We start from the raw sequence: 14,391 nt of genomic DNA, 5'->3' as shown, positions 1-14,391 counted from the left end.
TGATAAACACTATGGTCAGTTTACTCTGTAGTGATAAACACTATGGTCAGTTTACTCTAGTGATAAACACTATGGTCAGTTTACTGTGTAGTGATAAACACTATGGTCAGTTTACTCTGTAGTGATAAACACTATGGTCAGTTTACTCTAGTGATAAACACTATGGTCAGTTTACTCTGTAGTGATAAACACTATGGTCAGTTTACTCTAGTGATAAACACTATGGTCAGTTTACTCTAGTGATAAACACTATGGTCAGTTTACTGTGTAGTGATAAACACTGGTCAGTTTACTCTTTAGTGATAAACACTATGGTCAGTTTACTCTGTAGTGATAAACACTGGTCAGTTTACTCTAGTGATAAACACTATGGTCAGTTTACTCTGTAGTGATAAACACTATGGTCAGTTTACTCTAGTGATAAACACTATGGTCAGTTTACTCTAGTGATAAACACTATGGTCAGTTTACTCTGTAGTGATAAACACTATGGTCAGTTTACTCTAGTGATAAACACTATGGTCAGTTTACTCTGTAGTGATAAACACTATGGTCAGTTTACTCTAGTGATAAACACTATGGTCAGTTTACTCTAGTGATAAACACTATGGTCAGTTTACTCTGTAGTGATAAACACTATGGTCAGTTTACTCTGTAGTGATAAACACTATGGTCAGTTTACTCTAGTGATAAACACTATGGTCAATTTACTCTAGTGATAAACACTATGGTCAGTTTAATGTGTAGTGATAAACACTATGGTCAGTTTACTCTGTAGTGATAAACACTATGGTCAGTTTACTCTAGTGATAAACACTATGGTCAGTTTACTCTGTAGTGATAAACACTATGGTCAGTTTACTCTAGTGATAAACACTATGGTCAGTTTACTCTGTAGTGATAAACACTGTGGTCAGTTTACTCTGTAGTGATAAACACTATGGTCAGTTTACTCTAGTGGTAAACACTATGGTCAGTTTACTCTCTAGTGATAAACACTATGGTCAGTTTACTCTAGTGGTAAACACTATGGTCAGTTTACTCTCTAGTGATAAACACTATGGTCAGTTTACTCTAGTGATAAACACTATGGTCAGTTTACTGTGTAGTGATAAACACTATGGTCAGTTTACTCTAGTGATAAACACTATGGTCAGTTTCCTCTAGTGATAAACACTATGGTCAGTTTACTCTAGTGATAAACACTATGGTCAGTTTACTCTAGTGATAAACACTGGTCAGTTTACTCTCTAGTGATAAACACTATGGTCAGTTTACTCTAGTGATAAACACTATGGTCAGTTTACTCTGTAGTGATAAACACTATGGTCAGTTTCCTCTCTAGTCATAAACACTATGGTCAGTTTCCTCTAGTGATAAACACTATGGTCAGTTTCCTCTAGTGATAAACACAATGGTCAGTTTACTCTCTAGTCATAAACACTATGGTCAGTTTCCTCTAGTGATAAACACTATGGTCAGTTTCCTCTAGTGATAAACACTATGGTCAGTTTACTCTAGTGATAAACACTATGGTCAGTTTACTCTGTAGTGATAAACACTATGGTCAGTTTACTCTGTAGTGATAAACACTATGGTCAGTTTACTCTGTAGTGATAAACACTATGGTCAGTTTACTCTGTAGTGATAAACACTATGGTCAGTTTACTCTAGTGATAAACACTATGGTCAGTTTACTCTAGTGATAAACACTATGGTCAGTTTACTCTTTAGTGATAAACACTATGGTCAGTTTACTCTAGTGATAAACACTATGGTCAGTTTACTCTTTAGTGATAAACACTATGATCAGTTTACTCTGTAGTGATAAACACTATGGTCTGTTTACTCTAGTGATAAACACTATGGTCAGTTTACTCTAGTGATAAACACTATGGTCAGTTTACTCTTTAGTGATAAACACTATGGTCAGTTTACTCTAGTGATAAACACTATGGTCAGTTTACTCTAGTGATAAACACTATGGTCAGTTTACTCTGTAGTGATAAACACTATGGTCAGTTTACTCTGTAGTGATAAACACTATGGTCAGTTTACTGTGTAGTGATAAACACTATGGTCAGTTTACTCTGTAGTGATAAACACTATGGTCAGTTTACTCTGTAGTGATAAACACTATGGTCAGTTTACTCTGTAGTGATAAACACTGTGGTCAGTTTACTCTCTAGTGATAAACACTATGGTCAGTTTACTCTAGTGGTAAACACTATGGTCAGTTTACTCTAGTGATAAACACTATGGTCAGTTTCCTCTAGTGATAAACACTATGGTCAGTTTACTGTGTGGTGATAAACACTATGGTCAGTTTCCTCTAGTGATAAACACTATGGTCAGTTTAATCTAGTGATAAACACTATGGTCAGTTTACTCTAGTGATAAACACTATGGTCAGTTTACTCTAGTGATAAACACTATGGTCAGTTTACTCTAGTGATAAACACTATGGTCAGTTTAATCTAGTGATAAACACTATGGTCAGTTTACTCTAGTGATAAACACTATGGTCAGTTTACTGTGTGGTGATAAACACTATGGTCAGTTTACTCTGTAGTGATAAACACTATGGTCAGTTTACTCTAGTGATAAACACTATGGTCAGTTTACTCTGTAGTGATAAACACTATGGTCAGTTTACTCTAGTGATAAACACTATGGTCAGTTTACTCTAGTGATAAACACTATGGTCAGTTTACTCTGTAGTGATAAACAATATGGTGAGTTTACTCTAGTGATAAACACTATGGTCAGTTTCCTCTAGTGATAAACACTATGGTCAGTTTCCTCTAGTGATAAACACTATGGTCAGTTTCCTCTAGTGATAAACACTATGGTCAGTTTCCTCTAGTGATAAACACTATGGTCAGTTTCCTCTAGTGGTAAACACTATGGTCAGTTTCCTCTAGTGATAAACACTATGGTCAGTTTCCTCTAGTGATAAACACTATGGTCAGTTTCCTCTAGTGGTAAACACTATGGTCAGTTTCCTCTAGTGATAAACACTATGGTCAGTTTCCTCTAGTGGTAAACACTATGGTCAGTTTACTCTAGTGATAAACACTATGGTCAGTTTCCTCTAGTGATAAACACTATGGTCAGTTTCCTCTAGTGGTAAACACTATGGTCAGTTTCCTCTAGTGATAAACACTATGGTCAGTTTCCTCTAGTGATAAACACTATGGTCAGTTTCCTCTAGTGGTAAACACTATGGTCAGTTTCCTCTAGTGATAAACACTATGGTCAGTTTCCTCTAGTGGTAAACACTATGGTCAGTTTACTCTAGTGATAAACACTATGGTCAGTTTCCTCTAGTGATAAACACTATGGTCAGTTTCCTCTAGTGGTAAACACTATGGTCAGTTTCCTCTAGTGATAAACACTATGGTCAGTTTCCTCTAGTGGTAAACACTATGGTCAGTTTCCTCTAGTGGTAAACACTATGGTCAGTTTCCTCTAGTGGTAAACACTATGGTCAGTTTCCTCTAGTGATAAACACTATGGTCAGTTTCCTCTAGTGATAAACACTATGGTCAGTTTCCTCTAGTGGTAAACACTATGGTCAGTTTCCTCTAGTGATAAACACTATGGTCAGTTTCCTCTAGTGGTAAACACTATGGTCAGTTTCCTCTAGTGATAAACACTATGGTCAGTTTCCTCTAGTGGTAAACACTATGGTCAGTTTCCTCTAGTGATAAACACTATGGTCAGTTTCCTCTAGTGGTAAACACTATGGTCAGTTTCCTCTAGTGATAAACACTATGGTCAGTTTACTCTAGTGATAAACACTATGGTCAGTTTCCTCTAGTGGTAAACACTATGGTCAGTTTCCTCTAGTGATAAACACTATGGTCAGTTTCCTCTAGTGATAAACACTATGGTCAGTTTCCTCTAGTGGTAAACACTATGGTCAGTTTCCTCTAGTGATAAACACTATGGTCAGTTTCCTCTAGTGGTAAACACTATGGTCAGTTTACTCTAGTGATAAACACTATGGTCAGTTTCCTCTAGTGATAAACACTATGGTCAGTTTCCTCTAGTGGTAAACACTATGGTCAGTTTCCTCTAGTGATAAACACTATGGTCAGTTTCCTCTAGTGATAAACACTATGGTCAGTTTCCTCTAGTGGTAAACACTATGGTCAGTTTCCTCTAGTGATAAACACTATGGTCAGTTTCCTCTAGTGGTAAACACTATGGTCAGTTTACTCTAGTGATAAACACTATGGTCAGTTTCCTCTAGTGATAAACACTATGGTCAGTTTCCTCTAGTGGTAAACACTATGGTCAGTTTCCTCTAGTGATAAACACTATGGTCAGTTTCCTCTAGTGGTAAACACTATGGTCAGTTTCCTCTAGTGGTAAACACTATGGTCAGTTTCCTCTAGTGGTAAACACTATGGTCAGTTTCCTCTAGTGATAAACACTATGGTCAGTTTCCTCTAGTGATAAACACTATGGTCAGTTTCCTCTAGTGGTAAACACTATGGTCAGTTTCCTCTAGTGATAAACACTATGGTCAGTTTCCTCTAGTGGTAAACACTATGGTCAGTTTCCTCTAGTGATAAACACTATGGTCAGTTTCCTCTAGTGGTAAACACTATGGTCAGTTTCCTCTAGTGATAAACACTATGGTCAGTTTCCTCTAGTGGTAAACACTATGGTCAGTTTCCTCTAGTGGTAAACACTATGGTCAGTTTACTCTAGTGATAAACACTATGGTCAGTTTCCTCTAGTGGTAAACACTATGGTCAGTTTCCTCTAGTGGTAAACACTATGGTCAGTTTCCTCTAGTGGTAAACACTATGGTCAGTTTCCTCTAGTGGTAAACACTATGGTCAGTTTACTCTAGTGATAAACACTATGGTCAGTTTACCTCATGTTTCAGCATGATAATGCACGGCCCCATGTCACAAGGATCTGTACACAATTCCTGGATGCAGAAAATGTCCCAGTTCTTCCATGGCCTGCATCCTCACCAGACATGTCACCCGTTGAGCATGTTTGGGATGCTCTGGATCGACGTGTACGACAGCGTGTTCCAGTTCCCGCCAATATCCAGCAACTTCACACAGCCATTGAAGAGGAGAGGGACAACATTCCACAGGCCACAATCAACAGCCTGATCAACTCTATGTGAAGGAGATGTGTAGCGGTGTATGAGGCAAATGGTGGTCACACCAGATACTGACTGGTTGTCTGATCCACACCAGATACTGACTGGTTTTCTGATCCACACCAGATACTGACTGGTTTTCTGATCACACCAGATACTGACTGGTTTCTGATCCACACCAGATACTGACTGGTGTTCTGATCCACACCAGATACTGACTGGGTGTTCTGATCCACACCAGATACTGACTGGTGTTCTGATCCACACCAGATACTGACTGGGTGTTCTGATCCACACCAGATACTGACTGGGTTTCTGATCACACCAGATACTGACTGGGTTTCTGATCCACATCAGATACTGACTGGGTGTTCTGATCCACACCAGATACTGACTGGTGTTCTGATCCACACCAGATACTGACTGGTGTTCTGATCCACACCAGATACTGACCGGTTGTCTGATCCACACCAGATACTGACCGGTTGTCTGATCCACACCAGATACTGACTGGTTTCTGATCCACACCAGATACTGACTGGTTTCTGATCCACACCAGATACTGACTGGTGTTCTGATCCACACCAGATACTGACTGGTGTTCTGATCCACACCAGATACTGACTGGGTGTTCTGATCCGCACCAGATACAGACTGGTTTCTGATCCACACCAGATACTGACTGGTGTTCTGATCCACACCAGATACTGACTGGTTTTCTGATCCACACCAGATACTGACTGGTGTTCTGATCCACACCAGATACTGACTGGGTTTCTGATCCACACCAGATACTGACTGGTGTTCTGATCCACACCAGATACTGACTGGTGTTCTGATCCACACCCCTACCTTTATTTAGGTGTCTGTGATGAACAGTTGAATATCTGTATTCCCAGTCATGTGAAATCCATAGATTAGGACCTAATTAATTGATTTAATTTCACATCAGTAGGGTAAAATCACTGGAGAAGCCAAGCCCCCCCCCCCCCCAATGCCATATTGCAATCTACGTGATGATTGTTGTCTGCTCTCTAACCTGTTAGTTCCTGTGTCTTGACACCCTCAAACTGTTATTTCCTGTTTCTTGACACCATGATATGTAGTCCTGAGGCCGAGACAATAAGAAGACACAGTGTCAGAATGAATTCATCTTTTTGTTTCATCACAAAAACCAGAGCAACCTCTGTCCGATTTGGTCCACGAAACATATTTCATGTTACAGACCTACAGCAAGGTCAAGAAAGGTCATGTTTCTGACATTTTCGGACCACTAAAACAACTATTGATTAAGAAACGCAGAGAGGTACCGCAAGTCGCAAAGAAAACAGGAGCTGTCTTCACTATTCCAGGACCATTTCGTCTTCAATATTTTCAACATCATCAAATCACCTCTGCTTAGTCTAATACAGTGACAACTAAAAGATACCAGAAACTATTTAGTCCAATAAATATAAGCTAAATATGCTATAGCATGGTGGAGAGGTGAGGGTTATGCCAATTAGGAGTGTGTGTGTGTGTGTGTGTGTGTGTGTGTGTGTGTGTGTGTGTGTGTGTGTGTGTGTGTGTGTGTGTGTGTGTGTGTGTGTGTGTGTGTGTGTGTGTGCTCAAGTAGGAAAAACGTGTTGGCCAACACCAATGCCATCCTCTTTCATGTTTTCTAGACGGTCTATGACTCTGTCATTCAGTACACGCTTTTAGTTTGTTGTTGTCCTACCTGGATAAAAATGTTTACTCGCTAGCGTAACTTCCTTTCATAGTCAACGATACGCCACGCCGGCTAGTTAACATTAGCCTTCTACGTCTAGTTAGTTATTGAACTTCCCTCCTCTCAGGCCAGCTAGTTAACATTAGCCTACTACATCTAGTTAGATATTGAACTTCCCTCCTCTCAGGCCAGCTAGTTAATATTAGCCTACTACATCTAGTTACATATTGAACTTCCCTCCTCTCAGGCCAGCTAGTTAACATTAGCCTACTACATCTAGTTACATATTGAACTTCCCTCCTCTCAGGCCAGCTAGTTAACATTAGCCTACTACATCTAGTTACATATTGAACTTCCCTCCTCTCAGGCCAGCTAGTTAACATTAGCCTACTACATCTAGTTACATATTGAACTTCCTCCTCTCAGGCCAGCTAGTTAACATTAGCCTACCACATCTAGTTACATATTGAACTTCTCCTCTCAGGCCAGCTAGTTAACATTAGCCTACTACATCTAGTTACATATTGAACTTCCCTCCTCTCAGGCCAGCTAGTTAACATTAGCCTACTACATCTAGTTACATATTGAACTTCCCTCCTCTCAGGCCAGCTAGTTAACATTAGCCTACTACATCTAGTTACATATTGAACTTCCCTCCTCTCAGGCCAGCTAGTTAACATTAGCCTACTACATCTAGTTACATATTGAACTTCCCTCGTCTCAGGCCAGCTAGTTAACATTAGCCTACTACATCTAGTTACATATTGAACTTCCCTCCTCTCGGGCCAGCTAGTTAACATTAGCCTACTACATCTAGTTACATATTGAACTTCTCCTCTCAGGCCAGCTAGTTAACATTAGCCTACTACATCTAGTTACATATTGAACTTCCCTCCTCTCAGGCCAGCTAGTTAACATTAGCCTACTACATCTAGTTACATATTGAACTTCCCTCCTCTCAGGCCAGCTAGTTAACATTAGCCTACTACATCTAGTTACATATTGAACTTCCCTCCTCTCAGGCCAGCTAGTTAACATTAGCCTACTACATCTAGTTACATATTGAACTTCCCTCCTCTCAGGCCAGCTAGTTAACATTAGCCTACTACATCTAGTTACATATTGAACTTCCCTCCTCTCAGGCCAGCTAGTTAACATTAGCCTACTACATCTAGTTACATATTGAACTTCCCTCCTCTCAGGCCAGCTAGTTAACATTAGCCTACTACATCTAGTTACATATTGAACTTCCCTCCTCTCAGGCCAGCTAGTTAACATTAGCCTACTACATCTAGTTACATATTGAACTTCCCTCCTCTCAGGCCAGCTAGTTAACATTAGCCTACTACATCTAGTTACATGTTGAACTTCCCTCCTCTCAGGCCAGCTAGTTAACATTAGCCTACTACATCTAGTTACATATTGAACTTCCCTCCTCTCAGGCCAGCTAGTTAACATTAGCCTACTACATCTAGTTACATATTGAACTTCCCTCCTCTCAGGCCAGCTAGTTAACATTAGCCTACTACATCTAGTTAGATATTGAACTTCCCTCCTCTCAGGCCAGCTAGTTAACATTAGCCTACTACATCTAGTTACATATTTAACTTCTCCTCTCAGGCCAGCTAGTTAACATTAGCCTACTACATCTAGTTACATATTGAACTTCCCTCCTCTCAGGCGAGGAGCACAACAACTGTATGAATTAATGGTTGAATCCTTTGGTAACCATGAGAACAGCCCGACCGACGTACTCCGGTCAGCTAAAACCTCGGATGAACTGACTTGGGAGTCGCATCAGAGACCCTGTTCAGCTACCGTGGAGACATCGACGTCATCCTAATAGAATGTTAGGAGAACGGGCGGAAGAGAAAACGGGCGGAAGAGAAAACGGGCGGGCTGAAGAGAGAACGGGCGGAAGAGAAAACGGGCGGGCTGAAGAGAGAACGGGCGGAAGAGAAAACGGGCGGGCAGAAGAGAGAACGGGCGGAAGAGAAAACGGGCGGAAGAGACAACGGGCGGGCGGAAGAGAGAAGCAGTAACCTAGGATACGAATGTCCCGTGGAGGCCGATCAAACAGTGTGCGTCAAGTGAGACAAACGTTGCAATTAAACAAAACTTTTTATTTTTATTTTTATGATACATTATTTGTAGACATTGAGAGCTGGCTGACAAACTGTAGCCTTATTCCAAACAGCAAACCCTGTTTAGCCTTTTCTTTTACAAGGATAATGAAATACTGTATAAAAAAAACATTTAGACAAACCAAACATTCTGACCGGATGCCAAAAGAAGAACTGAGAAGTATATTCATATATATTATAGTATATTCTAGTCTACGGTGTCATTATACATAAAAACAACATAATCTATAAGCCAATCAAGAGCCAGTAGAGTTCGGATATACCAACGGACAAGGCAGACATTTATACATGTAATAAAAGGATACGTCCCAAAATGGCGCCCTTTTTCCCTATGTAGTGCACTACTTTGGACCAGCGCCCTATGAGCCTTGGCTAAAAGTAGTGCACAACAAAGGGTGCCATTTGGGGATGCCTTATAAAAATCACAATAATGTTTGCGAAGCATAGAGGAAGTTGTAATATATAACTAGTGCAGGGGTGCAGAGCCTTATTGACTATGTTCAGTAATAGTGTATATAAATATATACACACGCACAATATTAGACCTTATTGTTTTAGTTTTGACATCCTGCATTTAGTTCAGTCTTTATCGTCCTGAGGACATATTACATTAGCCCTGTGTGACTGTTGGGAGAGGAGGAGGAGGAGAAGAGAGGTAGAGGAGGGAGGGAGGAGAAGAGAGGTAGAGAAGAAGAGGAGAAAAGGGTATAGGAGGGAGGAGAAGAGAGGTAGAGGAGGGAGGGAGGAGAAGAGAGGTAGAGAAGAAGAGGAGAAAAGGGTATAGGAGGGAGGAGAAGAGAGGTAGATGAGGAGGGAGGAGAAGAGAGGTAGAGAAGAAGAGGAGAAAAGGGGTAGAGGAGGGAGGAGAAGAGAGGTAGAGGAGGGATGGAGGAGAAGAGAGGTAGAGACGAAGATGAGAAAAGGGGTAGAGGAGGGAGGAGAAGAGAGGTAGAGGAGGGATGGAGGAGAAGAGAGGTAGAGACGAAGATGAGAAAAGGGGTAGAGGAGGGAGGAGAAGAGAGGTAGAGGAGGGATGGAGGAGAAGAGAGGTAGAGATGAAGAGGAGAAAGGGGTAGAGGAGGGAGGAGAAGAGAGGTAGAGACGAAGAGGAGAAAGGGGTAGAGGAGGGAGGAGAAGAGAGGTAGAGATGAAGAGGAGAAAAGGGGTAGAGGAGGAGGGAGGTTGATTAGGTTGGCTCTGTCAGACCTAGGTAGGCTAGGAAAGAGAGTTTGGGTGAAGGAGAGGAAGAGCGGGAGGGAGAGGAGGGTCTGGGGCTAGAGAGGGGTCTGAGGGAGAGCAGGGTGGTGAGGGGGACGAGAAAAAGGTCTGACCCCTAAACCAGGAGGGTGTGTGTGTGTGTCCGTGTGAGGGTGTGTGGGTGTGTCCGTGTGAGGGTGTGTGTGTGTGTCCGTGTGAGGGTGTGTGTGTGTGTCCGTGTGAGGGTGTGTGTGTGTGTCCGTGTGAGGGTGTGTGTGTGTGTCTGTGTGAGGGTGTGTGTGTGTGTCCGTGTGAGGGTGTGTGTTCGGGGTGTTTGAGTCTGCAGTGCAGACGGAGGCTGTCTCGACGTTTGGCGCTGTAAGGGCAGAGGTCGCAGGTGAAAGGTCGCTCCCCGTGTGCACACGCACGTGTTCTATCAGCTTATTGGCTGTTCGGGCCAGGTGGCCACACCTCTCGCAGCGGTACTGGTTGCCCTGACGATGACACCTGACGTGGGCCTGGAGCTCCGGTTGCCGTGAAAACGACCTTTGGCAGATGCGGCAACGGTGCTGATCCGTCGTTGAGTGCGACGAGCGCATGTGTGTTACCATGGAGACCGGCCGACTGGTGGAGAACGAACAGAGAGGGCACCTGGGGTTCAAAAAAACAAGGTAAGAGAACACACATTAACACACACATAGAACACACACACGCACACAAAGACACACACACACACACACACAAAGACACACACACACACAAAGACAAACACAAGCATTCACAGTTTGTATTAATAAACTGCAGAGGGAGGAGAGAGGTTAGAGAGAACATCTAACCTACTACAGAGGGAGAGAGGTTAGAGAGAACAGCTAACCTACTACAGAGGGGAGGAGAGAGGTTAGCGAGAACAGCTAACCTACTACAGAGGGAGAGAGGTTAGAGAGAACAACTAACCTACTACAGAGGGAGGGAGAGAGGTTAGAGAGAACAGCTAACCTACTACAGAGGGAGAGAGGTTAGAGAGAACAGCTAACCTACTACAGAGGGAGGGAGAGAGGTTAGCGAGAACAGCTAACCTACCACAGAGGGAGGGAGAGAGGTTAGAGAGAACAGCTAACCTACTACAGAGGGAGGGAGGTTGGAGAGAACAGCTAACCTACTACAGAGGGAGGGAGAGAGGTTAGAGAGAACAGCTAACCTACTACAGAGGGAGGGAGAGAGGTTAGCGAGAACAGCTAACCTACCACAGAGGGAGGGAGAGAGGTTAGAGAGAACAGCTAACCTACTACAGAGGGAGGAGAGAGGTCAGAGAGAACAGCTAACCTACTACAGAGGGAGGGAGAGAGGTCAGAGAGAACAGCTAACCTACTACAGAGGGAGGGACAGCAGAGGAAGGAGAGGAGAGCAGAGGGAGGGGAGGAGAGCAGAGGGAAGGAGGAGAGCAGAGGGGGAGGAGAGCAGAGGGAGGGGAGGAGAGCAGAGGGAAGGGAGGAGAGCAGAGAGAGGAGAGGAGAGCAGAGGGAGGAGAGGAGAGGGAAGGGAGGAGAGCAGAGGGAGGAGAGCAGAGGGAGGAGAGCAGAGGGAAGGGAGGAGAGCAGAGGGAGAGCAGAGGGAGGAGAGGGAGCAGAGGGAAGGGAGGAGAGCAGAGGGAGGAGGGGAGAGCAGAGGGAGGAGAGCAGAGGGAAGGGAGGAGAGCAGAGGGAAGGGAGGAGAGCAGAGGGAAGGGAGGAGAGCAGAGGGAGGAGAGCAGAGGGAGGAGAGCAGAGGGAAGGGAGGAGAGCAGAGGGAGGAGAGGAGAGCAGAGGGAGGAGAGGAGAGGGAAGGGAGGAGAGCAGAGGGAGGAGAGCAGAGGGAGGAGAGCAGAGGGAAGGGAGGAGACCAGAGGGAGGAGAGGAGACCAAAGGGAGGAGAGCAGAGGGAAGGGAGGAGAGCAGAGGGAAGGGAGGAGAGCAGAGGGAGGAGAGGAGAGCAGAGGGAAGGGAGGAGAGGAGAGGGAGGAGAGCAGAGGGAAGGGAGGAGAGCAGAGGGAAGGGAGGAGAGGGAAGGGAGGAGAGCAGAGGGAGGAGAGCAGAGCAGAGGGAGGGAGAGCAGAGGGAGGAGAGCAGAGCAGAGGGAGGAGAGCAGAGGGAGGAGAGCAGAGGGAAGGGAGGAGAGCAGAGGGAGGAGAGCAGAGGGAGGAGAGGAGAGGGAAGGGAGGAGAGCAGAGGGAGGAGAGCAGAGGGAGGAGAGCAGAGGGAGGAGAGCAGAGGGAGGAGAGCAGAGGGAGGAGAGCAGAGGGAGGAAAGGGGTGACTGTGATGAAAAAGATAGGATGATGATGATGTCACTTACATTTAAATAGCCCCTCCCATCAGTACTGTGGCCCACAGCCCTTCATACACCCTGCAGAACAGAACCACTACCTCAGATAGAAGACACACACACAGGGGCCCTAACACACACACACACACACACACAGGCCCTAACACAGGCCCTAACACACACAGGGGCCCTAACACACACAGGGGCCCTAACACACACAGGCAGGCCCTAAGGCCCCACACACAGGCCCTAACACACACAGGCCCTAACACACACACAGGCCCTAACACACACAGGCCCTAACACACACAGGCCTAACACACACACAGGGACCCTAACACACACACAGGCCCTAACACACACAGGCCTACACACACACAGGCCCTACACACACACACACAGGCCCTAACACACACACAGGCCCTAACACACACACAGGCCCTAACACACACACACACAGGCCCTAACACACACACAGGGAGACACCCTAACACACACAGGCCCTAACACACACACACAGGCCCTAACACACACACTAACACACACAGGCCCTAACACACACCCTAACACACACACACACACACACCACACAGGCCCTACACACACACACACACAGGCCCTAACACACACACTAACACACACAGGCCCTAACACACACAGGCCTAACACACACAGGCCTTAACACACACCCACACACACAGGCCCTAACACACACAGGCCACACACACACACACACACACACACACACCCTAACACACACACACACAGGCCCTAACACACACACACACACACACACAGGCCCTAACACACACAGGCCCTAACACAGGCTCTAACACCCACACACACACACACACACACACCCACTACACACACACACACACACACACACAGGCCCTAACACAGGCTCTAACACACACACACACACACACACACACACACACACACACACACACACACACACACACACACACACACACACACACACACACACACAGGCCCTAACACAGGCTCTAACACCCACACCCACACACACACACACACACACACACACACACACACACACACTAACACACACACACACACACACACACACACACACACACACACACACAGGCCCTAACACACACATAGGCCCTAACACACACAGGCCCTAACACACACACAGGCCCTAACACACACACACAGGCCCTAACACACCACACAGGCCCTAACACACACACACACACACACACACACAGGCCCTAACACACACAGGCCCTAACACACACAGGCCCTAACACACACAGGCCTAACACACACACACACACACACAGGCCCCTAACACACACACACACACACAGGCCCTAACACACACACACACACACACACACACAGGCCCTAACACACACAGGCCCTAACACACACAGGCCCTAACACACACACACAGGCTCTAACACACACACACACGGGCCCTAACACACACACACACGGGCCCTAACACACACACATGGGCCCTAACACACACACACACAGGCCCTAACACACACACACACGGGCCCTAACACACACACATGGGCCCTAACACACACACGGGCCCTAACAACACACACACACACACAGGGCCTAACACACACACACAGGGCCCTAACACACACACACAGGCCCTAACACACACACACGGGCCCTAACACACACACACGGGCCTTAACACACACGGGCTCTAACACACACAGAAACACACACACACACACACAGAAACACAGGCCAAAACACACACTAGACGACCTACACCACAACATCAGTGTACTCTACTCCAAACCCACAAAACAGGAAGTCTGAGACGGAAGGAGGAAGAAAGAAAAGAGGTTGACTGACAACCAGAGGAACACATGATAGGGAGAGGAGAGGAGGAGAGGAGAGGAGGGGGAGAGG

The 14,391-nt window shown here is 45.2% G+C and overlaps 1 protein-coding gene and 1 pseudogene across 1 annotated transcript in view; both read right to left on the bottom strand.

The window, feature by feature from the left end:
* Positions 1 to 14,391, bottom strand: part of LOC135510193 (GRB2-associated-binding protein 1-like) — a 378,827-nt gene that overhangs the window by 274,980 nt on the left and 89,456 nt on the right. The gene's annotated exons all lie outside the window — the stretch shown is intronic.
* Positions 8,942 to 14,391, bottom strand: part of LOC135510189 (zinc finger protein 827-like) — a 50,794-nt pseudogene continuing 45,344 nt past the window's right edge.

The sequence above is a fragment of the Oncorhynchus masou genome, chromosome 23 (genome assembly GCF_036934945.1).
Source record: "Oncorhynchus masou masou isolate Uvic2021 chromosome 23, UVic_Omas_1.1, whole genome shotgun sequence".
Classification (NCBI taxonomy): Eukaryota; Metazoa; Chordata; class Actinopteri; order Salmoniformes; family Salmonidae; genus Oncorhynchus; species Oncorhynchus masou.
Note: the sequence above shows the minus strand (reverse complement) of the source record. Positions and strands in the feature narration are given on the sequence as shown.